Source organism: Megascapheus bottae, chromosome 7 (genome assembly GCF_031878675.1).
Source record: "Megascapheus bottae isolate mThoBot1 chromosome 7, mThoBot2.hap1, whole genome shotgun sequence".
NCBI lineage: Eukaryota > Metazoa > Chordata > Mammalia > Rodentia > Geomyidae > Megascapheus > Megascapheus bottae.
In genome coordinates, this window is record NC_143515.1 from 46936122 (window position 1) to 46960693 (window position 24572).

General features: G+C 40.0%; 1 pseudogene; it reads right to left on the reverse strand.

Annotated features, from left to right (window-relative positions):
- Positions 1-1727: 1727 nt before the first annotated feature.
- LOC150060743 (small ribosomal subunit protein eS1 pseudogene) lies at positions 1728-2515 on the reverse strand (annotated as a pseudogene).
- Between the last annotated feature and the right edge of the window lie 22057 nt (positions 2516-24572).

Sequence of the window (24572 nt, forward strand, 5' to 3'; positions counted from 1 at the left end):
AGCTTCAGGAAGAAGGATAGAGGAAGATTAATAGTGAGCAATGATTACTTCAGTAATATTTAGCCAATAACCTGAAGTTACGTCTATGATGGCTGGAATGAGTGGTGATGGCTGAGTAAGGGAGGGGTTACTTCAGGTGGGGGACCAGAGATAGCTGAGCTCCAGGAAGAAAGCCATGTTTGAACTGAGATCTGGATGACCAAAGGAAACTGTCTCTGAAAAGATTGAAAGAAGAGTGCTGAGGCCCACAGGGCAGTATGTGAAAAGGCCCGCATGCAGAATTAGCTTTGTGAAACTAAGGATATAGCATGAGAGGATAGAATTATTTGTCTTGACTATGAAATTTAAGTTGATTCTTGATATCCACATGGAAATGTGGTTACTTCTGATGATATAGATAAAATTGGGGAAGTGTTAGACTATGGGTGACATTTAAACAAGGCAAGAAATGTGAACCAAGAAATTTTGGAGTCTGAATCCAATATTTATACACTGGGGAACTGAATATGAGCAGTCAGCAAAAGAGATGAGAAGACGCAGCTGGAAAGAATGAATGAAATCCAGGCAAATTTGAAATCAAGAGCTAACTATGCCACAATGAGGTGTTGGTAAATTCTTAATACAAAACTCTCTCTTCACTTATGCTATTATTTCAATAATAGCAGTTGTGATAAGTACAAACATGGCTACTTTTACTGGGTTCAGGCTCTGCTTAAGTTAAATAAATCCTCTTTCCACATCCATATTTATTGTTTGAGGTAGACTCAGATCTCTGCTTGTGGATTCTTTTTCCAGAATAGCCTGGGCCCAGGACACTGAACAACATGTTAGTTTTAGATACTTGCCTCATTTAAAAAATAACAGAGGGTTCTCTTCACCTCTCTGGAGCTCTGAAGGAATTCTCCTTTCATGTAGAGAAAAGTGAATATGAGGCTTTTTAGAGAGTCTCAGTGTGCTCAAATCCCCAAACAGAATTAGCCCACACCATCTAAGTAATCAATGTAGACTAACTTTATTTTTCCCATTACCAAGGTTAGTAAATTATAGATTCCTTGCTCCACCCCTTTTTTAGACCAATGCTATTTTAAAGAGTTCCCCCCTTTTTTTTCTCAGGTTATGGAAAACATATTTAGAGAAGCAGACCTTTGGAAAGGAGATCCATAGGAGCTTTCTCACATTCTCTGATTGTGTGATGGTTGTGAAGACAGCCTGGAAACATCCAGAGCCTTCCAGAAAAGTGGCTTTCTGTTCTTTCTTATTATATTACATTATATATCATTGTTGCTATTCTATTTTGTTGAAATGGTTTAAGATACAACGAAGATATTGGGCTTGAATTTGAGATAATTTTATTTTATTCTGAGCTCCGAGCAAGTGGAAATCTCTTGGTATTTCAAAGTTCCTCCTGAATTAGCATGTGACATATGAAAGCCTACTTTTCAAAAGGGGAAAAATCAGATTTCAGGCAAATATAGTATGAATATTTTATTTATTTAGGAGAACATTAAGATTTTAAAACTGGTTCAGAGAGTATTTGAGATATGTGTATATGGATTAAATTTAATAAAGGAATATTACAAGATTTATGAGTTAGATATAAAACTGAATATTGCACAAAAGACATGAAGCTATAATTTTTGTGCTCATCTGCTCTATTGGACAGAAATTATTTTTTTAGAGCAAACATCACAAATAGGTCTTTTATTTGTCATTAAGAAAACTGAATTTTAAACAGATTCTTGGACTGGTGGTTTATATCCATTAGCTCGCTCGATTTTAGCACCGGTCTCATCCCCAGTAGCTTTTTCAGAACTACCACCATCACCATGAAGCTCCATGAGTTTTTCCAATTCAAACTTGGGTTTCTTCAGCATTTTTACTTTCCTAACGAAGACATCATGAAGTGGGTAAATAGACTGGCAAGCCTTTTCTATGTCTTTCCTGATGCTGTCTGGAATCAACTTATTAACTACTTCTTTCAAGTCTGCACTTCTTGGGTCATGATTTCCATCATCTTCTTCCAGATCTGGTGGACTTGCTGATGCTGAGCATACGAGGTCTTGTGGATCTGATTGTTGCGTTTTTTAGTAAAGCCAACACAGAAGAGACGAGGCAAATAACCGTGTGTAGTCTTGACATCAACATGAGCTTCAATCATGGTCTGCCACTTTTTGACCATGGAGCACATTTTGTCTCGGTTGAGATTCATGCCATGTAGGTTGGTCAGGCAGTTCTTGCTCTGAATATCCTCAGTAATTAGCTTGAATTTTCTAAATGCAGCTTCATCATTCTGCAGATCAGCAAGGCTCACTTCAAACACCCAACCCTTGAGGCCATCAGATGCAATTTTGGTTCCTTGAGTCCTCGTGACTGGTGTTTCCCCAATATTTCTTATAATGAACATGGCCGGGGCTTTCACATCATACCAATCTCTCTTAGAAAATGGGTCAACCACTTTCTTCTTGGCTCCTTTTTTGCTGCCTTTTGTAAGGCTCTTGTGCTTGCCAGCCACCATGGTGCTGGTCAGAGAGCCAAAAGGGCAGAAATGCAACTCAGAAATTATTTTTATAGAGAAAAATTTTCAAGTTAATCTCCATAACGTTTTAAAATCAACAGAAAAGCTTAAAACTGCTGCTTTGAAGGAAGAATTAGTCTTTTCTGCCTATTTTCAAATATTGGATTGTTTTTCTGATAGATATCGATAAATATATATCTGTATAGATATATCTACATATTGATATCTATAGCTCTATCTCTAGCTATCTATGTCTGTTAAATATTTCTTTTTTTTTTAAGAATTTATTAACATTGATTTTTTTTGCAAGTTCTGGGCTTGAGCTCAGGGCTTGAGCACTGTTCTTGGACTTTCTCAAGGCTAAAGCTCTACCACTTGAGCCTCAGCACCACTTCTGGGTTTTTTCTATGTATGTGGTAATGAGGAATTGAACCTGGGTCTTTGTGCATGCTAGGCAAGCACTCTACCACTAGGCCAAACTCCCAGCCCCTTAACATTGATTTTTATATCATATTTCAAATGACGTGTTTAACAAGCAAGTATTCAAGAAGGGAATCTCTATATACAATCACTGGCACTTAGTTTTTAGAACATAATCAAAATTAGGCTAAGGGTTTCTATATCATAGATACATATTAATCTATGTAATAAAACATTATGTCTATAGAGTCATAAGTTTTTATGTCTATGTAGTTGTGTTTATATTTCCTGTACCATGTCCATGTCATTGGGTATGCGAATATTGAGTCCTCGCTCTTGTGCTGTTTGGATCCAATAGCCACATATTAAGGATACCATGTGCCGTTTGTTCCTTTGGTCTTGACTTGTCTCACTCAACATGATTCACTCTAGATTCATCCACTTCCCTGCAAATGCCATTATTTTATCTTGTCTGTTGGCTATGTAGCATTCCATTGTGTGTGTGTGTGTGTGTGTGTGTGTGTGTGTGTATATATATATATACATATATATATATATATACATATATATACTGCATTTTTTGTATCCATTCATCTGCAGTAGGGCATCTGGATTGTTTCCATCGCCTGGCTATTGTGATAGTGCAGAGATAAACATAGCTGAGCAGGTGTCCTTATCATATATTGGGTTATGGTATTCAGGATAGATGCCCAGAAGTGGTATAGCGGGATCATGGGGAAGGTCAATTTTCAGTTCTTTAAGAAACCTCCACACTGCTTTCCAGAGTGGCTGAACTAATTTACAATCCCACCGGCAGTATAGTAGGGTTCCTTTTCTCCACAACCCCGCCAGCAACTGTCATTGTCTGAGTTCAAAATCTTGGTCATTCTTGTTGGGGTAAGGTGGTATCCTAGGGTTGTTTTTATTTGCATTTTCTTTATGACCATGGATGATGAACATTTCCTCATATGCTTTTCTGCCATTTTAATCTCTTCTTTTGATAAGTCTCTCTTTAGTTCTCTTGCCCATTTAGTGAATGGTTTGTTGGATTTGTGGGGGGGTGGTGATTAGTTTCTTGAGTTCCCTGTAGATACTGGATATTAAGCATTTGTCAGATGTATTGTTGGTGAATATCTTTTCCCAGTTGGTTGGCTGTCTCTCTACTTTTGCGACTATGCTTTTTTTTATTTTTGGCCCCTTTCTAGCTCCGGCCCCGCTCGCTCCGGCCCCGCTCGCTCCGGCCCGGCTAAGCCCCCTTTCTAGCTCAGGCCCTGCTCGCTCCGGCCCCGCTCGCTCCGGCCCCGCTCGCTCCGGCCCGGCTAGGCCCTCTTTCTAGTTCAGGCCCCGCTGGCTCTGGCCCTGCTCGCTTCCGCCCGGCTCGCTCCAGCTTGCTCCTGGCCCCGCTCACTCCGGCCCGGCCCTGCTCCTGGCTTGCTCTGGCCCCGCTCGCTCCGGCCTCGCTGGCTCTGGCTCGGCTCGCTCCCGCACGCTCTGGTCCTGCTCGCTCCGGCCCCGCTCGGTTGGGCTCTGTTCACTTCAGCTCAGCTCGCTTCTTTCGCTCTCTGTCGCCGTAGCAGTCTTGTCTCTGCCACTTTTCCGGTTTGGTTGTGTCTCGTCTCTGCCACTTCCGGCTTGGTTGTGTATGTGGGATACCGAGGAATCGAACCCGGGTCTTTGTGCATGCTAGGCAAGCACTTTAACCGCTAGGCCAAACTCCCGGGCCCCGCGACTATGCTTTTATCTGTGCAGAAACTTTTTATTTTTAGGTAGTCCCATTTATCGAGTCTCTCTCCAATCTGTTGTGACTCTGGGATTCTGTTCAGGAATCTTTTGCCTGTGCCTATGAGTTCCAGGGTCTCTCCTACTTTATCATGTAGCAGCTTCACGGTTTCTGGTCTGACATTGAGGTCTTTGATCCACTTTGAGTTAATGCTTGTGCATGGTGAAAAGCTAGGGTCAATTTTTAGTTTTCTGCATGTGGCTGCCCAGTTTTGCCAGCAATAATTGAATAGATTGTGTTTGTTCCACAGTGTAGCTTTGGGTCCTTTGTCAAATACAAGTTGACTATAGGTACGTGGTTCTATTTCTGGATCTTCTATTCTGTTCTATTGATCTTCTGGTCTATTTTGTGCCAATACCATACTGTTTTTGTTATTATGGCTCTATAGTAGAGTTTGAAGCCTGGTATCGTAATACCACCAGCATTGCTCTTTTTGCCTAGAAATGTTTTGGCTATTCTAGGTCTTTTCTTGTTCCATGTGAACCTTTGGATTGTATCTTCTATTTCAGTAAAGAATGTCTTTGGGCTTTTGATGGGGATTGCATTGAATTTGTATATGAATTTTGGCAGTATAGCCATTTTCACTATGTTGGTTCTCCCTACCCATGAGCAGGGTGTTAACTATTTCTTGAGCACTTAGTATATGCAGAGCAACACTTGGCATGTTTTATCTGTTTGGATGCACATTACACCACCTATGAGATTCATACTTTTATTAACCCCCGTCTTAAAGGAGAGAAGACTGAGACCTGAGATGGTTAGCCAGTCAAAGGTCATAAAACTCTTAAGTGGTAGGTGTAGCAAACAGATCTGGCTCAAAAATCTTTAATTGACTAATCACCAGTGGCCCATGCCTACAATTCTACCTACTCAAGAAGCTGTGATCTGAGGATTGTAGTTTGAAGCCAACCCTGGGCAGCTCAGCCTAGGAGACTCTTATTTCCAATTAACTATCCAAAAAGCCAGAAGTGGCCTTCTGGCTTCAGTGGTAGATTGCTAGCCTTGAGGAAAGGGGAAAAAAAGCCAAAAAACCCAGAAGCTCAAAGAAAGCTCCCAGAGTTCAAGCCCTAGGATTAGCAAAAACAAAACAAAACAAAAGCTTTATTTGAGCTCCTTCTTCTCCGTCCTCTTGTTTATTGTCATAGTAAAATGATGAATGTGAATATGCAAGTTAAAGCATTATTGCTAAATCTAAGTCACTATTAAAAAGTAAGATAGCAAAAGTTAACTGCCATCACAGCACGGAAGAAGTATCGTTCTGGCAGAGGCCTGTTGTGCCAAGAATGCTTCTGAGCCTTTATCTTATTGAACAAGTTGTACTTAGTCTATGTTTTCCTCTTTTTTATAGTGGGTGGATTTCATTGACCAAGTTCATGACCTGGGCTTTTTTGTTTTGTTTTTGTCTTTAAATTACATTTGTGGAGAGGTAACCAATCTGAAACCTTTCCTTCCCTTTCTTTTCTGCATTGTCTTTTCACAGGCTTGTAGAGTCTCAGAACATGCGTCTTGGTAGATGAGTCTGCACTGTGTACTATGAATGGCTAATATAAGATGTTGCATGAATAACTTCTCTTCACTTGTCTCAAAGCCTCCAGCCTCAGAATCACTTGAAGAAAAGGGAAAGTGACCTTTTAGCACACAGGGAGGACACTGAAGAATCTGAAATACAGTTTCTCATTGAAGACCAATCCTGATAACCTATCTTGGCTGTATAATTTACCATGTGGTGGGACATCAGAAATGGCGGCCCTGTTTCATTTTTTTCAATGAGTCACATCAGTTTGTCAATCTCTCCTCCTGTCCCCTCCCGACTCCTATGCCCTCAATTTCATTCTCTTCCCCTCTTCTCCTGTCTATTTGCCCCTTTTCTGGCCCCTAGCTGCCACTTTTCCTTTTTCTTTCCCTCCTGTTTCCTTCCTCCTCTTTTTTCCCTTTGCTTACTTCTGTACCCTTCCTCCTCTCCCCTTGCTTCCCTACAGTCTTTTCCATTCCATCCTTTGTCTTCTTCCATTTCCTTCCTCACCTTTCTTTTCAGGCCCTTCACTGGACTCTGACACCAAATATGCCTTAACAGTAAGATTACATTTCTCCCTTATTAATTTGGAGCACCTGTGGAATTTAAATCTAGAAGGAACTGCTACGACTTCTTTTCATTCCAGCCTTTCACGACATCAATGAAATGAAGGAGAGAAGTTATAGCCAAATGCAGACACTCTGACTCCCAGCCAGTGCTTCTCCTCCTTAGACATGGAGTTTCTCCATGTCTGTGCTTCCAGCACAGCACTGGGCTTCATCCTCATCTTCATCTGGAATTGTGCCTGACGAATCATTTCTGAATTTTTTCTGAGGAGTGAGGTAACATCTGGAACCTCTGAGGTTGCTCAAGGGAATGTGTTGTGGTGCAGAAAATAAAAGGGCGTAACTAAACGTTCACTGATCAGAAAAGCACAAGTAGAAATGGCATACACACACTCACACACACACACACACAAACTTATCTGTGGTTATTTCCACAGAGAACCACAGCTTTTATACTTGATGTCCGTAGGAAAGAATAAAAACCAGTGTCCTGCCAGAGATAAGACTAGTGAGGAGGAGAGATAATGAGCCTAGTAAAGGCAGCCACAGGAACAATGGCTTCTTAAAGTTCCTTAGTGGAAAACTAAACGCAGCACCAGATTTCCTCCATGTGTGTAACTGACCGGGGATGCTTCCCCCCCCCTCCCCGTCCCCTCCTATCCTAGTTGTGGTCCTGCTGTGGAAGGACCCCTAGACGTCAAAGAGGGAAGCTAGAGTGGCAGCCAAGATCATGTTCACCTTACCTCAGGGAGGAAGGACTCAAATTAGGATGGATGGGCCTTCAGAACCCCACAGAGCAAGGAGTTACACATGCTGGAAAGCAGATTCTCTCATTTCACAAGAGTCTGTGTTTAATTCCCCTCTGTTATGTCTATACCTTTTACAGGGTTCAGTCAGCTGTACTCTGCCAAGGGCCAGCTTCCCTACTGGGGCCAGAACAATAAATAAGGTATTGTGCTTGCTTTACCAGGCTAGAGCAGGGAGGGGGGTGCCAGTAGTGGATGGGAAAGGAAGATGAAAAGTAGATTATTCTGGCCTGGCATAGTGGCTCATAGCTGTAATCCTAACTACCTAGGAGGCTGAGGTAAAGTGCTAGGCCAGCCAGGACAGGAAAAACGCCTCATCAAGGGAAGAAGTTGGGCATGGTGGAAGTGAAAAGTAGGAGGATCATGTTTCAGATGTATATTTGGAAAAGGAAGCCAGACCCTATCTCAAAAATGATCACTATAGAAAAGGGATGGAGATGGAGGTAGAGTACTTGCTTAACCAGTAGAAGACTCAGAGTTCCAACAGACTCCCATCCAGGCCCCTCTGCACAACAAAACAAAACAAAACAAAACAATTCTGTGGAGGTAGATTCATACCAAAGAGCCATGGCAATTTGGAGTGACTACTAACAGCTTTCTTTCTAGGGGTGTTGGGGACCGACTGTGGGGTCAATGACCTTGGACCTGACCTTGGACCTACACAACTGTATACACAAGGAAGTAACTCTTATCAGGATGACTTTAAGCAATGTCAATCAGTTCTTATCATGATGACTTTAAGCAATGTCAATCAGTTCTTATCAGGATGACTTTAAGCAATGTTAATCCTTTCTCATTTATCCTATATGTGATTTGTTTACTATTTTGTATGAATGTAGCCTCTGGCAGTTCCCTAGTTTTAAGAAGAGTATTTAAGGTCGGAACTTAAAATAAACAGGACAGTCTTAGGCGGCAGTCTGGAGCTCACAGCCTTCTTGGACTGCTGACTTGGGCTGTAGTCCTCCCGAACTCCATCTGTTTGTCTCTCTTCTATTTTTTCCTAGTCCTTGCCCCTATTTCACGAATCCCAATCCGCGAATCCTGGTTTGCTGCCGGCTGGCCCCGGCATAAGGGAACAAAAATATTCTGGAGTTAGGTCTTGGAGAAAGCAGTACAACTTTTTTTAGATATCAAAACCACGGTCTTTGCCAGGCGCTGGCAGTTCATGCCTGAAATCCTAGCTACTCAGGAGACTGAGAACTGAGGCCAGCCCAGGAAGGGAAATCAATGACTCTTATTTCTAATTAATCACTAGAAACCTGGAAGAGGAACTGTCTCTCAAAGTGGTAGAATGCTGGCCTGAAGCAAAAGAGGGCAGGGATAGCACCCAAGTCCTGAGTTCAAGCCCATAACCAACAAAACAAACAGATTATCAAAAATCCCACTGACCTGTACACTTCAAATGAGTGTGTTTTGTGATATGCGGATTACATTTTAATAAAGGGAATCCAATGAAAGTGAACCCTGTGGAAACAAAGTTTTCTTTTTGCTGTTTTTTGTTGCCTTTTCTTTACTGTTTTACTTGTTCATTTATCTGTCTTTGGGAGGGTAAGGGGGGCACAGAAATGAAGGGACAAAGGGTAAACAAGTTCAACAATGGTACTCACTATGTTAAAAAATGAACCATACTACTTGTGGGTGGGGATGTGAGGGCAAAACTGGGTGATAGCCAGGGAAGAAATGTACTTATTACCTGACTTATATAACTGTGACTCCTCTGTATATCACCTTTATAATAACAATAAAAAATTTTAAAAAGTGAATTTTGGAGCCATGATCAGTGTTGATGGCCAGCTACTTCCCCCAAGTATCTAGCCAGCATACCATCATTCTAAAGTGTCTTGTGCATATATTCACATATCTTCTTTATAGTTTGCACCCTTACTGTGCGCCACAATTCATGAAGAGGTAACTCTAATGTTGACCAATAATGAATGTCCCACTTTCATTACTATTGCGGTTCATCAAGAGCAACTGAAAACTCTCCTTCCATAAACCAACTAGAATCTGTCTTCGTGCATGAGTGGATGACTCATTGTTCCCTGTCTTAACTCTGTGCTTTCATCTCTAACCCTTTAGTGTGTCTTTCTCAGCCTGCCTGTCCTTGGGTCACCTGTCCTGCTCACCCCATATATCTGGCTCTTCTGACTTCTACTGCTGGATTTTCTGTGACATTCTGTAGTGTACTTATTCACCTGATTCGTTAGCCAGACTGTGAGCCCCCTGAGGTCAGACACAGTGTCTTATTAATTTCTGATTCCCTGTTGTCTCTGCTTGGCAAGTAGAAGGTGTAAATATATGTTAATTGGATTTAATTGAATTACTGAGGCCATGAAGAACAGCCATAGTGTGTCTCTGTTTCTGTTGAATTATTTCCCTTGGCATTAATTGTAAGAACTGGAATTACTGAGCCAAAGGGCACAAATTTTTCTGTGGTTGCCATATTGCTTTCTCAAACGTGGTTGTAATTTGTAGTGTTAATAAAAAATGGGTACAACAAGGATTGCTGTCACCTTGCCAGTCCATCACTTCACAAAATGCTACTTTAGTTGGTTCCAAGTGATAGTTCAAGGTTGCTTTAATTTGCTTTTCTTTGATTACTACTGGAACTGGAGATGAACATATTCTCAGATATCTATTGAATGTTTCTGTTTTTCCTTGGGTACATTTCTTGGTCCTATCCTTTGACCATTTGTCAGAATGATGAGTAAGCTTTTCTCATTGTGTTTGTGTCCTACAGTATCGTATTTGATGTATTTTCCATACTGTGTATTTTCTTATGTTTTTGGTGTTTTGATTATATGAAAGTTTAACATTTGTGTGTGTGTGTGTGTGTGTGTGTGTGTGTGTGTGTGTGTGTATACTTATCTATTTCTTTCTCTGCAATCCCTAATAAAGTTACAAGAATGTTTCTTCTCATAGATCTAAATTTGTTCCAGTGTTCTGTTCTTTTTTTTTTTTTTTTGCCAGCCCTAGGGCTTGAATTCAGGGCTTGAGCACTGTCCTTGGGCTGAAAGGCCAGAGCTCTACCGCTTGAGCCACAGCACCACTTCCGGCTTTTTTCAGTGTATGTAGTACTGAGGAATCGAACCCAGAGCATTGTGCATGCTAGGCAAGTACTCTACCACTAGGCCAAACTCCCAATCCCTCTGTTCTTTTTTTTATAATATTAAATTCATTTATTAATGTATCTATATTATGTTGAGGTAAATGTACTCATCTGACTTAGATAACTGTAACCCCTTTGTATATCACCTTTATAATAACAATAAAAAATAAAAATTTAATAAAAGATTTGTTGTTACTGGGAGAGAGCAAAGATAACATTGTCCAAAAAATGGTCTTATTGTCTGAATATTGCCTTCACAGTAACAAAAAGTTAAAAAAAATACGGCATAACCCTAATAGAATTACATAATAAAAATTACTGTTATTAACTCTACTTTTATCTAACATTCTTTAAATCTGTTATGATTATTTCACTTCAAATAACAGAAATCTGAGTAACAATGGTTTCTTCTCCTTTTATAAGCAGTCCAGGCCTGTGTGACTTGCTGGATTATTTCAACTCTCTATAATGTTGATGCTAAAAAGTCAAATTCTCTTGGCCTTTTCCTCATATTAACTACCTCCTGTTATCAATATGGGTGTTGAAACTCAAGTTAAAAGGAGAAAGGAAGGGCAATGAGATCATATCAACCCATTTTTACCAGAAAATTAAAAGTTCTCTCAGAGGCAGGGAGTTTGGCTTAGTGGTAGAGTTCTTGCCTAGCATGCATGAAGACCTACGTTTAATTCCTCAGTACCAAATACACAGAAAAAGCCAGAAGTGGTGCTGTGGCTCAAGTGTTAGAACTCTAGCCTTGAGGGCTGGGAGTTTGGCCTAGTGGTAGAGTGCTTGCCTAGCATGCACAAAGACCAGGGTTCGATTCCTCGGTACCACATACATAGAAAAAAGCCGGAAATGGTGCTGAGGCTCAAGTGGTAGAGCTCTAGCCTTGAGAAAGCCCAAGGACAGTGCTTAGGCCCAGAGTTTAAGGCCCAGGACTGGCAAAAAAAAAAAAAAAGAACTCTAGCCTTGAGAAAGCCCAAGGACAGTGCTCAGGACCTGAGTTCAAAGCCAGGACTAGAAAAAAAAAGAAACAAAAGAAAAAAGAAAGAAAGAAAGTTCTCTCAGAAACCTAATGACAGACATTCTCTAAGGTCTTATTAGGAAAAGTGTTCATTCTTTCTATTTTTATGATAGACCCTGTTTCCAAAGAAAACAAAAAGTTATGAGTTCCTAGTTATTCTAAGTTTAAAAATTAATGCATGTATATATATATATATATAGATATTTATGGTATTTCTGAAAATCTGATAACTTCATTGAAATGAACTTCTGTAAGTTTATCTCCCTTCCCAGGTTTATTGGCTATTCATTAATCAGATCTCATCTTCTGTCTCTGTCACACCGGGTTGACTTATAAGTACCTCAGATAAGAAAGACTCGCAGCACTGAGACTGGGGACATAGCGTTCTGTTTTCTTTGAATTCTTCACCCTATGGTCAACAAAACCTTCCTGATGAGGCCTCACAGTATTCTAAAGAAAGCAGAGCCAGCTCCTGCCACATAGCAGCTCCCATTCCCCCAGCATCTCTTTCAGCCTCATTGGCTCATCTTAAGTTCTTGCTCATCTCTGATCCAAGAACTGTGGCCGGGAGATGGAAATTTACAATGGAGCTTAGGCTTGAGCTCCGCATGCTAGAATCCTTTTACCTCACAGCACCTGGGCTTTATATAGAAGGTACAAGATCCTGCACCCCCCCTTCTGTCTCCAAATTAGGAGAGTTACAAACAGTTCAACAATGCATGTTGAGTAGGCAACGGTGACACCCACAGTACTCTAAATGTCACTTTTTCCTGGACATTTGCCCTGCTGCCCTAAGTCCAGGTTCAAACTCGTTTCTCATTGTTCCTTTAAATGCAGGGGATCAACCCCATTAAAACTGCCTGTCTGCAGATAGCACGGAAAAAACAAACAAACAAACAAACAATCTCTTTATAATCCCTTAGTTATCTTCTAAGTGGGTTATCTTACTAATGAGAGGAGCTTTTTAATATCTTGATATAAGGCTTAATGGATTGCATGAAAAAGTGCCATAGAGTGGCTGGCAAGGAAGCATGTTGGCTAGGGACCTGACCCTAGCCTGAGAAACTGAGGTAGAAACTGAGGTGGGGTGAAAAGATGAAGAATTAAGGTGGTAGAAAGGACAAGAATGTCTATGGGAAAAAGAATTCTGTGGGTTGTGAAGTATAAACCCCTGACATATCCCCTGTACATTCTTCAGGAAAATGTCCTTTTCTCTCTGGCCTAGTAGGATAATCCTCTTCCTCTCTCTCTCCCTCTCCTCCCCCTTCCCCTCTCCCTCTCCCACCCTTCTCCCTCTTTCCTCTCTCATTCCCCCTCCCAATTCCCTTTTCTTTCTTCTTTCCTCATCCTCTTCTTCTCTTCCCTTCCTTTTCCCCTTCTCTCCACTCTTTTCCCTTTTCTTCCCTCTTTTCCCCTACCTTTCCCTTCTCCTCCCCTCTTTCTGTTTTGTGGTGCTTGGGATGGAACCCAGGGCCTTCTGTATTCTAGGCAAGCACTGTTCTGCTATATCCCCAACCTAGGCTAGATTTATGTTAAGATTTCTGCAAGGTGGAAGGACAAGAATGGGAGTTGCCTTCAGGATACCATAACATGTGTGTTTTCCCTGTCTATGCCCCTTGTTAGACTCTAAACCCCATGAAGTCACAGATCTATTGTTCTCTTTGCCTAATTCAGTACGTAATGCACAGAGACTTGCTAAATATTTGGTGGGTAAACAAATTAATCTATTTGGTAATACTGGAGTAACGTTGGTGACTATTAGTCTTATCTATGGAAGTCTTATCTGTGGAATGGGTAAAATGACAATCACTTTATAAACATATCATGAAACTAAACTTTAATCTCATGATAATCGTAGCTCACAACCACCACTATGATTATTAGTCCTTCCCACATCCTATCATCTGTCTTATATTACTATTAGTACTAACAACCACTAACATTTTGTAAACTTTTTCTTTTCTTTTTTCTCTTTTTGTCCCAGTCCTGGGGCTTGAATTTAGGGCTTGGGTGCTGTCCTTGAGCTTCTTTTAGTCAAGTCTAGCGCTCTTCTTGAGCCACAATGCCACTTACGGCTTTTTCCGAGTAGTGTATTGGAGCTAAGAGTCATGGACTTTCCTGACGGGCTTAAAACAGTGATCCTTAGATCTCAGCCTCCTGAGGAGTTCAGGTGACAGGCATGAGCCCCCAGTGCCCGGCAACATTTTCTTTGACTCTGCTAAGCACCATGTTGCCCCATGAATTCGAATCTTTCCAACCACCTTACAATTGCCCAGATATAGCTCCACACCTAGCATTGCTCATCATTCACAGCTATCAAGGAAAGACAGTATTCTGCTGCTACTTCATTCTTGCTTGCTACTTCATTCTTTACAGATGTACAGTTCAGTAAGCTCTAGTAAGATTGGATAAAAAATAAATGACTGGTGACTTATTAAGAGCTATCCAGGGTGAAATGTGATGGATTCCACCATTGTTGTGGTGACAGACACCACCTGACTCTAGAGGCTGGCAGAGGCTGAGCCTGAGGCTGCCAGTGAAGGGGAAAGTGGAGAGTGGATTTGTGAACACCAGGAATCGACGGTCTTTATTTTTCTGGCAGCATCTATTCTTGGAACAGCTGAAAATACAGAGGGCTAAATTCAGACTACTGGATAAAACTCAAAGATTGACGAGTAAGAAGGGAGAGGGAGGAAAGGGACTTTGTTCCTGTTCATATGGGTCCTCTGTGCATATCTAACATTTTGGAGTTGTTAGTTTTCACATTTCTAAAATAGGAATAAGACTGTCTGATTCTTCATCTCTCATAGGCTTATTTATAAGTTTAATGAAGAGGTGTTCAGGTTTTCTCTATGGGAAATGTACTAGAAGTATAAAATATTTCAACAACTAAATATATATGAGCCCCATGTAGATTCTGAAGAGATGAAGGAAAAAATTACACTGGTTCATTTCAGGTTAATTTCTGCATGAGCCACAGATCTGCAACATGTATTGAAATGTTCATAATAATGCCTCTGCAGTTCTGTGTGTGTGTGTGTGTGTGTGTGATGTGTGTGTATAATTTTAGATGAAGAATAGCTCACTGCTGTTCTTACTCTTCTGCTCTTCCAGAAAAATACATGATGAATTTGACAATACTATAATATTGTCAAATGAAGCTGTCACTTGCCTTAAGATCAAAGATTTTAGAGCTTAAAATAACTAATGTTAAGGCTAACTTTAAGGATTTCAAATCCTCTAGACAAGAAAAACTCAAGTGTTTTAATCAAGAGTGGTGGATTTTAATAAAAAATGACAGTGATTAGGAGCTGGGAGTTTGGCCTAGTGGTAGAGCGCTTGCCTAGCATGCACGAAGACCCGGGTTCGATTCCTTGGTACCACATACATAGAAAAAAACCAGAAATGATGCTGAGGCTCAAGTGGTAGAGCTCTAGCCTTGAGAAAGTCCAAGGACAGTGCTCAGGCCCTGAGCTCAAGGCCAGGACTGGCAAAAAAAATAATAATATAAAATAAAATAAAGGGAGTCATTATGGGGAAATGCTTGGCATTAAAAAAAATGACAGTGATTATTATCAAGTTTTAAGTGATTAAATCATGAGCCTTACTGTCACTAATTTGAAATAATACAGAGCTGGGAGATCATGATTTGGTCTGACTTCTGCCACTAACTTGGTGGACAACCTTAAGAAGTCACCTAATCTTGCTGATCTCAGTTTTGTTTTTGTTTTTTAATCTGCCAGGTGAAGAGAATGGAGGAATTTCTTCAGTCCTTTCAGCTCTAAGATGTTAAGATTCCTTTCAATTATTCCCAGAAAACTTAGTGCTTATCTCTGGGGTAGTGCTAAGCAACAGCCTGAAATGAAAGCTAAAAATGAAGTGAGACCTTCTAGACTCATTATAAAGTCAAAGCCAACATTATCCAGTGATGATACTGCACTAGACCCTGTGCCTCATGTTTTCCATTTCTCATCTATTTTAACCCCCAAAACAATCTCATACAATAGCTAACATATATCTCCCTGAAGCAAGGACTGACAACAAATGATGGAACATCCAGACATGAGCCAGCTGGTCCTAAATTATAAAGAAACCTAAATTCTGTTGACATCAATCTAGAACAATCTGGGGAGAGATGACTGCTGGGATTGTTTTACTTGACTTTTCTCTGGTCACTGCCATTTAGTGACTTCTGCAACCTGACTTCCTAATCCCTACCTGCTGAAGAGTCTCCTGCTGTGCCCAGGCCCTCCATGAGTGCATTCAGGCTCGGCCTTCATGCACTAAAGACTCTAAAATTGAACCTCCAAACAAAAATCTCTTCTCTGAACTGTATTCAACTGCCAATTCCTCATCTTCATTTGGCTACTGAATATCAGACTTATGAGAACTGAATGTTTTGATTTTTCTCCTCTAAACCCATTCCTCTAAAATGTAGGAAAGGCAGTACCAGTTGATCACTTAATTGTTCAGGTTAACACCTGAGGGACCATCTTGCATCCTGACTTTTTCTTTTTCTCTAACATGTCAGTTTTATCTATCAACACATTCTCTCATCTCCATCTTGAAAATGAATCAGAATCAAACACTGTTCACAGGCCCATAGCCTCCATTTTAATCCAAATTCCTGATACCTTTCTTGGACAGCTGCAATAAACCCAAATTGGTCCCATAGCTTTCAATCTTTTCTCCAAATTTAACTCACCTCTTTTTCAAACACTGACTTGTGAGTCCTTTAAAATATAAGCCTGGGCCGGAGTTTGGCCTAGTGGTAAAGTGCTTGCCTAGCATGCATGAAGACCCAGGTTTGATTCCTCGGTACCACATACATAGAAAAAAAGCCAGAAGTGGTGCTGAGGCTCAAGTGGTAGAGCTCTAGTCTTGAGAAAGTCTATGGACAGTGCTCAGGCCCTGAGCTCAAGCCCAGGAATGGCATATATTTTACCAGGCATGGTGGCTCACACCTGTAATCCTAGCTACTCAGGAGGATGAGATCTGAGGATCAAGGTTCAAAGCCATCCCAACATAAAAGGACCTAAGACTCTTATTTCCAATTGACCACTAGAAAATGGGAAATGGGGCTTGGCTCAAGGGTAGTGTGGTAGCCTTGAGCTGATGAGCTCAGGGACAGTGCCCAGGCCAAGTTCAAGTCCCATGACCCACAGAAAAAATAAAATATAAGCCTTTGAAAACTCAACTACTTTCCTTTATATTGAAAGCATAATATCAAGTTCTTCACAGTTCTATAACCTTCACCTGAATCCAAACCAAATACAGTAATACTTTTACTTAAACTGTTGCAATAAGTTTCAACTGGTCCTTTGCTTTCAATCTTGTCTCCAACTCTTATTCATCTCTTCTTTAAACTATGGCATGTGATTCCTTAAAATATAAGGTATTACAAGTGCAACTTCTTTCCCCCACTATTGAAAATATAATGTCAAGTTTCTCCTATGCCCTGTGCATCTAGATCTTACCTTGATCACACCTCTGACCACACTCCCCTTATTGATCCATTCCAGAGACACAGGACTGTTTTCTTTTCAACACAATACACACCTGTGTGTCACTTCGTTACATCAGGCTCTAGTCAAAAGCACCTCATCAGAGAACTTTTTTTCCCACCTGACTTCAGAGAGATCTCTCTTCCCCTGGACATTGCATCATTACCATTCTTGCCTTTTCTTCCTAATGGTTAATAATCCTTTGTACTTAGAGAAAGTCTTCTCAGACTAAATTTTTAGTCATAGGTTGCATACCAGACTTATGACAATGTTTACACCATAGACAACAAATATTTGTGAAATTGGTGCTTAAATTAATATCAAATTACAAAGACATATTTTAGATGAATAATAACAGTAAGAAAACCCTTTGACACAATCAAAGAAACAATCTGCTCTCTCCTTGACTCTTTAGCAGTCCAGCCTGTCTCCTGTCTCCTGTCTGGCTTCAGGGCATGTAGGAATCCTGGTTCCACTGTGGACATGCTGTTCCTTCTTGTGGTCTCCCCAACTTCTGGGGCCTTGGCTAATACTCAGCTCTACATTCCTCCCTCATGGCTCTGTGTTCTGGCCTCCTGTTTAGATTCTTCTCTCTTGTGTATACTCCTATCGCTATCAAAACTGAGCTTAGTAAAAGAAAAAAAATATGTTATGCTAACTCCCTTATATTTGCTAACCACAGTTATCCAAATTCATTTAATAACTAGAACAAAAAGTGAGAGAACTCAACCAAACTCTTTCTTACATATGCCCTTCAGATATAAAAACTATTATTAGTATTTTATTTAAAATTAGCTCTAGATAAGAGACTAACTGCCATCAACTACAATTTTCAGCCTGGATGGGTCAGTTCTTCCAGGAAAAGAATAAAAACAAAATATAATATTATACTTTACAGTGTAAATTTTTTAAAAATCAAAAGAATTATAACATCATGTCAGTAAAATTGTTATTAAATTTACAAATATATGTATATTGCTAGGAGGATTTTGAACTGCAATAGTCAAACTGGATGTTTAAAAATATAGCAATATTTTTTTTGTAGTCTCTTTTTTTATTGTCAGGTTAATGTATAGAGGGGTTACAATTACATTTACAGGTAGTAGGTTGCATTACTTCTCACACATTGATACCCCTCTCATATTTTTGTCCCCAATATGGCAATATTTTATGTTATAAAATTTCTATAGTGTTTTTGCACTTAAAACAATTCTACAAGCAGAAAAACTTTACTAGCATAAACTTGACATTGCAGTCTAATCTATTTAAGTTTTTTTTTTTAAAGTGGGAGGGGAGAATTATCTGAGTACCACAGGAGTGAATGGCTAAGTAAATTGTGATGAATAAATCTTAGTTAAAAAATTATTTTACACTAAACTTATAGTCATGAACAATTTATAAAAAAGAATGATTATATTGCACTTGTAAATGGAAAATGAATATAAAATAAGATTGTGAATCGGTTTTACAAATCCCTGAATACGGGCCCATTGATAGTGAACAGAAGACATCATTACGGCTAAGTACTATTTGATCATATTTACTCTGCTTATTTTCATGTATTTATGTTTTATTTCATATCTTTTTTTATTGCCAGATAGCAAATAAATGTTTACAGTTGGTAATCTCTAATGGTTTATACTGGGAAGGTGATATCTGTAGCCTATTCAATGTTTTCAGTCTCTTTGTCCTTGTCTGGCTCTACACAAAAGTTTGGAAATGTAGATTTCCTAGATCCCTTTGTGGTCATATAATCCAATCTTGGTCAATAAGTCCTATGAGGAAGTCTGTGGGAGTTAGCTGAAACACACACACACACACACACACACACACACACACACACACACACACACACACACACACACACCCTTTTCCCCTCATAAAGATGCCAGAGAAGTCTTTCCATCTGTATCTTTTTGCTCCGCCTTTTGCCTGTGAGAACTGGATCTGGAAGCTCTCACAGCTGTCTTGCAACATCCTTAGCTCTGAGCAGGGCAGAGTAAAAAAGACAGAACCTTAGCACTTGATGGCATCACGTTATTCAAAGCCAGATGGCCCTAGGATAGCCATACTCAAAAATCCTGCCTGCCTTTGAATTCATTACATTTTTGATACTTGCAGATCAGTGTATCCTAACTGATACATCAGACATGATGTACCCACAGCTATCCAAATATGTAGATATCACAAAGTAATAGAAAGTATTGCAATGAATGTACAGACAATTTAGAGGAATGTTCCTTTCATGGAAGGAAGTGAAACACTGCTAAATGCATTAAGTACTGATTTGTTCCCTGAGTCTAATATTCCTTGTTAGATAAATATTGCTTAATATTTATAATTAAAATAAGGATCCAGAGACCTTCTTTAGCTGGTTGACTGTTTTTAGGTTTGCATGCCTATTTGGATATGACATGGTGGTTGTTTTTCTTTCTCTCTATATCAATTGTCTTTCATTCACATAGAATGAAATTATATAAGACAGAGCTCTGTGGAATTTCAGAATGTACAATCTACCCAGTGAAAATGTGATTTCTTTAACAATCTAGTACTAGGAAGCTCTTCACTCAGCCTGTTTCTACTCAATATAAATCTTGTTTTGCAGATGATAACAAGTTATTGAATTTGCTGAGAAGGGAATCGATTGCCTTAAAGGCTGGAGAAGTTGATGACAAAATAACTTCTTATTAATGGACTCTATTAAAAACACAGTTCTCACTTATCCTATTTCTTCCAAATGGGAGATGATGTCACATGTTAGCTGTCCCTTAAGTTGAAATGGGGAGCCAGGAGAAAGGATTCTGTGATCACTGGTAATGAGGCAGTGAATCTTGGGCTTGGTATGAGCACCGAGAGCAGAGTAAGAATAGCACATAAGAGGTCAAAGGAAGCAGGCTTTGCTCTTCAGTGTTATTACAGGATGACAGGATGTGGGATAAGTGGCCATGACATATTTTATCTGTCATTATTGGTGTTGGTTTGAATGCTCTTCTGACTGGGACTTGGTAGGCAAAAGGGTAGAGAGCCCCTTGACCTGTTACTGCTTTATAAAGTACCCTCTTGGTGATGCTTGTGGAAGCAAGGTCAGTTTGGACTATAAGAATCTGCAAGTCACAGAAAATCCATCTTAAAAGGATCTTATAGAAACGTTCTTGGGTCTTGTTTTGGTTGTTCTGTCTAGGAGAAACCCAAAGGTAGGCTGACTCCTGTGTAGCTCAGCTGAGGAATGGAGCCATTGTGCACTTCTAGCGGCTGTACCACCCATCCTTCCTGAGGCAGTGCTTACTTTTATCTTGTCATGACTGCAAAATGGCTTGAAAGTAATGGCTTACTTTCAAGGCAGGAAGAAGAAACTGGGAATGGAGGACACTATGATCTATTTTTTTTTCAAAATCTGGAAAGTAATATACAAAAAAGCTCAAGAGACTTCTATTTATGTCTCATTGGTTTAAACTGTGCCCCATGTACATCCCTTATGCATTGGAGGCTAGAAAAGGAAATATTTAGTTTAGAATTTTCCTAAATATTTTATACTTAATATTTAGCCTAAGTAAAACTGGAATATATTAGCAAAATGCTAGTATAATAAGCTAAAATTAATAGAAACATTCTTTATTGCTTTTCTAAAGGTCACTAGGCCATGTTTAGTTTGTTGAAAGTTCTAGTGCTCTAACAGTGATGGTTGAACAATGCAGAGATAGCAACAGACTCTTGAAAGTGTAGTGTCTGCATGGAGGAATCACAATCTAGCAGGATTTTGGACTCTCTGCCCTTCACAGAAGGAAGAGATTTCTCTAATATAGGGTTTAGGAATATTGAACACTGGGTTGTCTCAGCCCCTCACCCTTCCTCTCTTCTCTCCTTTGGAACTTCCCGATTAATCTGTTTCTGACCATTGAGAAAGTCTAGTGGGACAGAACTTGACCCAGTGAGTGATGACGATGGTTATGATGGGAGACAGTAAGAATAATCCTGTAGTTATATTACTAATAGTTATCATCGAAGAGTCATTCTCAGTAATGAAGCTGATAGTTTCGATGGTTATTCATCAACTCTGTGTCTAGCTCTTATTGTTGGGCTAAGATGGGAGGAATACAGGATATATATATATAAACTCCAGAATAGCCTGCATATAGGAGCCCTGATCCACTCAGACAGGCAGAGCCTTCCAAGGCCTTAGTGGCCTGCATTGACAAGTGTGATTGTGGCAGACTGTATCAGGCAATGAAATCTCCTCCACTTGAGTGATGCTTGGCTTCCCTGTCTATGACCTCTTCCTGGCAGGCTTGTGTAGGGTCACTTGGGGGCCTGGATGGACTAATAGTAGTCTATTTGCTCAGATCTATGCAGAATAAATCCAACATAATATTAGGCAAGGTTATAAAAATAATTAAGGCACAAAGTCTGTCCCCAAATTATTTCAAAGATGGATGCTTAGAGTCAATAAAACATTACGTCTTCATTCTTAGATTGAGTGAAAACAAACTTTAGACGAAAGCAAATAGATTTCCTGTAAACATCTTTCGTTCCCCTCCTTATTGAAAGAACATTGGCAATCTCCATTGTCAAGCAGCTGTGCTGGGAAAATACTCTTATTTGTCTAGGTTTGGGATTGTTTAAGATCCTGAACAAGTCATGACCTGTATGCCTAAGTTTGATCCAAAAGAAACTCTCATGTTTAAAAAAAATCGGAAGGTTCAGCCACAGGAACAATTTTGAGAACTTCCTAGAGTGTGTTCCAGACCCTGCTGGCTCTCTACATAAGCATGCATGCAACCAAAATGTAGTTTTGTGGCTGCTGGGAAACTTTCATAATTTAAAACATGGCCTTTTAAATCAACAGACCCACCCAGATAGAAGAGTCAAACAAATCCCCACTGCTTGGCTGCCCAACAGCATTACGAATTTCCCTCAGAAGGCCTCTTCTTAACAAGGCAGACCAGAGTGTTTAGCAGCCTTGTACTGACAAGCTCTGATAGGAGACTCGCAGTGGAATGTTCCCAAAGGTGACAGTTAAACCCTGGCCACCCACATCTCCATTAAGCCATCCTGGGTTAGTTCACTTCAGAGAAACTAAAGCAGCATGAAACAAGCAACATTAAACTGCTCTGAGAATGAAGACAGAAGTGTTATTGGTCATAATTCTGGGCATCTGACCCAACTAGATATGTCAATGCGTTCATCAAGTGTCTATCCAGATATGGCTAAGGGGTGTGTTCTCCTGGCCTTCACAGTGGTTGTCTAAATTAGTTTTCCTGTATTCCCCAAAATGAACCCAACCAAGTAAAATCAGTGTATCTGTCCATCAAGAAGTATCTGAGAAGCAGAATCATGAGGCAATTAATCATAAAGCAATGTAATTGTGTACACTTGTGGGAACAAATGACATGTTGACAATCAGCTCTGTGAAGTTCTTGCCTCTGGTACTGCAGCTTGAAGTGAGCAGGTAGTCAGGAAGCAAAGACATGGATCAAGTGGGGGAAGGAGGAGCATATGAGAATGAGGGGAAACCATGAGGATAGGTGAGACCTTGCATTGGCTCTTACCAACCAGCCAATAGACCTCCAAATTATAGGATAATAGGTTTCTTTCTGTCTCTGCCTCTGTCTCTCTCTCCTTCCTTCCCTCCCTCCCTCCCTCCAGTCATAACACCAGTTGGAAGACACCAAGGTCTCTACCAACACTGAACGAGAAGCAGGAGGTGAAGAGGGGAGAAAGAACAAGATTTAGTACTTTACAGCTCTCTTCAAAGGCACAGAGGTTCAACTTCACTGGTTAATTCTCTCTCTCTGGAGAGAGAGAAAATGAGGATGCTTTAGAGAGAGAGAGCATCCAATGGAGCACTCCTGCTACATACCCCAAATGGACAAGGAGAGGTAATTTACTGTGATCTGTGATTGGTCATGATCTTCATGACATGAAGATCTTAGAGGTCCCCAGGGTGGTTTTCCAAGTAGCGTCTGAAATTCCTGACATACTCTTTTCTTTCAGAGGTGTTTTCTTTTTTGTTTTTGTTGTTTTATTATTTTTTGTTTTTTCTTTTGCCAGTTTGGGCTTGAGCTCAGGGCTGAGCACTGTCCTTGGACTTTCTCAAGGCTAGATAGAGGTCTATCACTTGAGCTTCAGCACTACTTCCAGCTTTTTTTCTGTGTATGTTGTACTGAGGAATTGCACCGTGGCCTTCGTGCATGCTAGGCAAGCACTCTACCACTAGGCTAAACTCCCGGCCCCACTTTCAGAGTTTTTAAGTCCCATATTTTTTTCCTAACAAGAAACTAGAGCCTTGAGTCATATCCAGATGGGTGGGCTGAGCCTGTGACTCACTTTCACACAGGGATGTATGATTTCATTAAAGCCATCCCAGGGAAAACAGCGAATGACAGACATTCAGAAATGTTCAGAGGCATTTAGAAGATGTATATTTAGCTAAAGAGGCTGATGTTATTTGAACTGTCACTTTTTCTGCACATCATTAGGCTGTGTATCCTGCTAATTGCATACATCCAATCGCCCTCTAGTGCATTTATCCTTGACCTGCCTGGGTTATAAATATTTCAGTGCTTCTTGTTGGAGAAGGAGATTGATTCATCCTCTCCTCTATGATGTGCAGACAATGTTGCTTCTTACAAGTTAAACAAATAGAAACTCAGGGCTCATTAAAGTTTGGTTTTTATATTTTAAAGGAAGAAGAATTTTAACTAGTCTGAGTGACATAAAATGTAAAGAACTCGACTGCACATTTGAGAGGAAAAATAATGTCATGGAAGGAACTAAGAGGAAAGAAAATCAAGTGTGGGATTTAATTGGTAAAAAGACAAGGATTTTGTTGACCCTAAAAAGAAACAAAATCTCTCCCTGGATATCCTGCATTGCCCTCAAAAGGTTATTTTTGCTATCTGGCAATATCTGAGCCTATGTACAAGAATGTAAATGCCATTTAGATAGACTGTATTTCAGTTTGGTAACTTCTGACTGATGTAAATTGAAACTATCTGGAGCCCAGAACATATCAATTATTGAACATCTCAACAACATAAAAAATGAAATTGCATTAATATATAGACTATAGTGCTTAATCAAAGAATTTCATGAATTATTCTATGTAGCCTATATCAATTTCTACCCAGGGATATTTGATATTTAAAACAGATCTTCCCCCAGGCTACCCCTGAATTCATGATCCACTTGCCTCTGACTTCTATGAGCTGAGATTACAGATATGCACCACCAAACCCTGCTGAAAAGACAATTTTATGTAGAAGTCTGTAAGGAATGGAACCATAGTAGCTTAGGGCCTCTAAATTAAACAGAGTGAAGATATAGCAAGTTTTATAT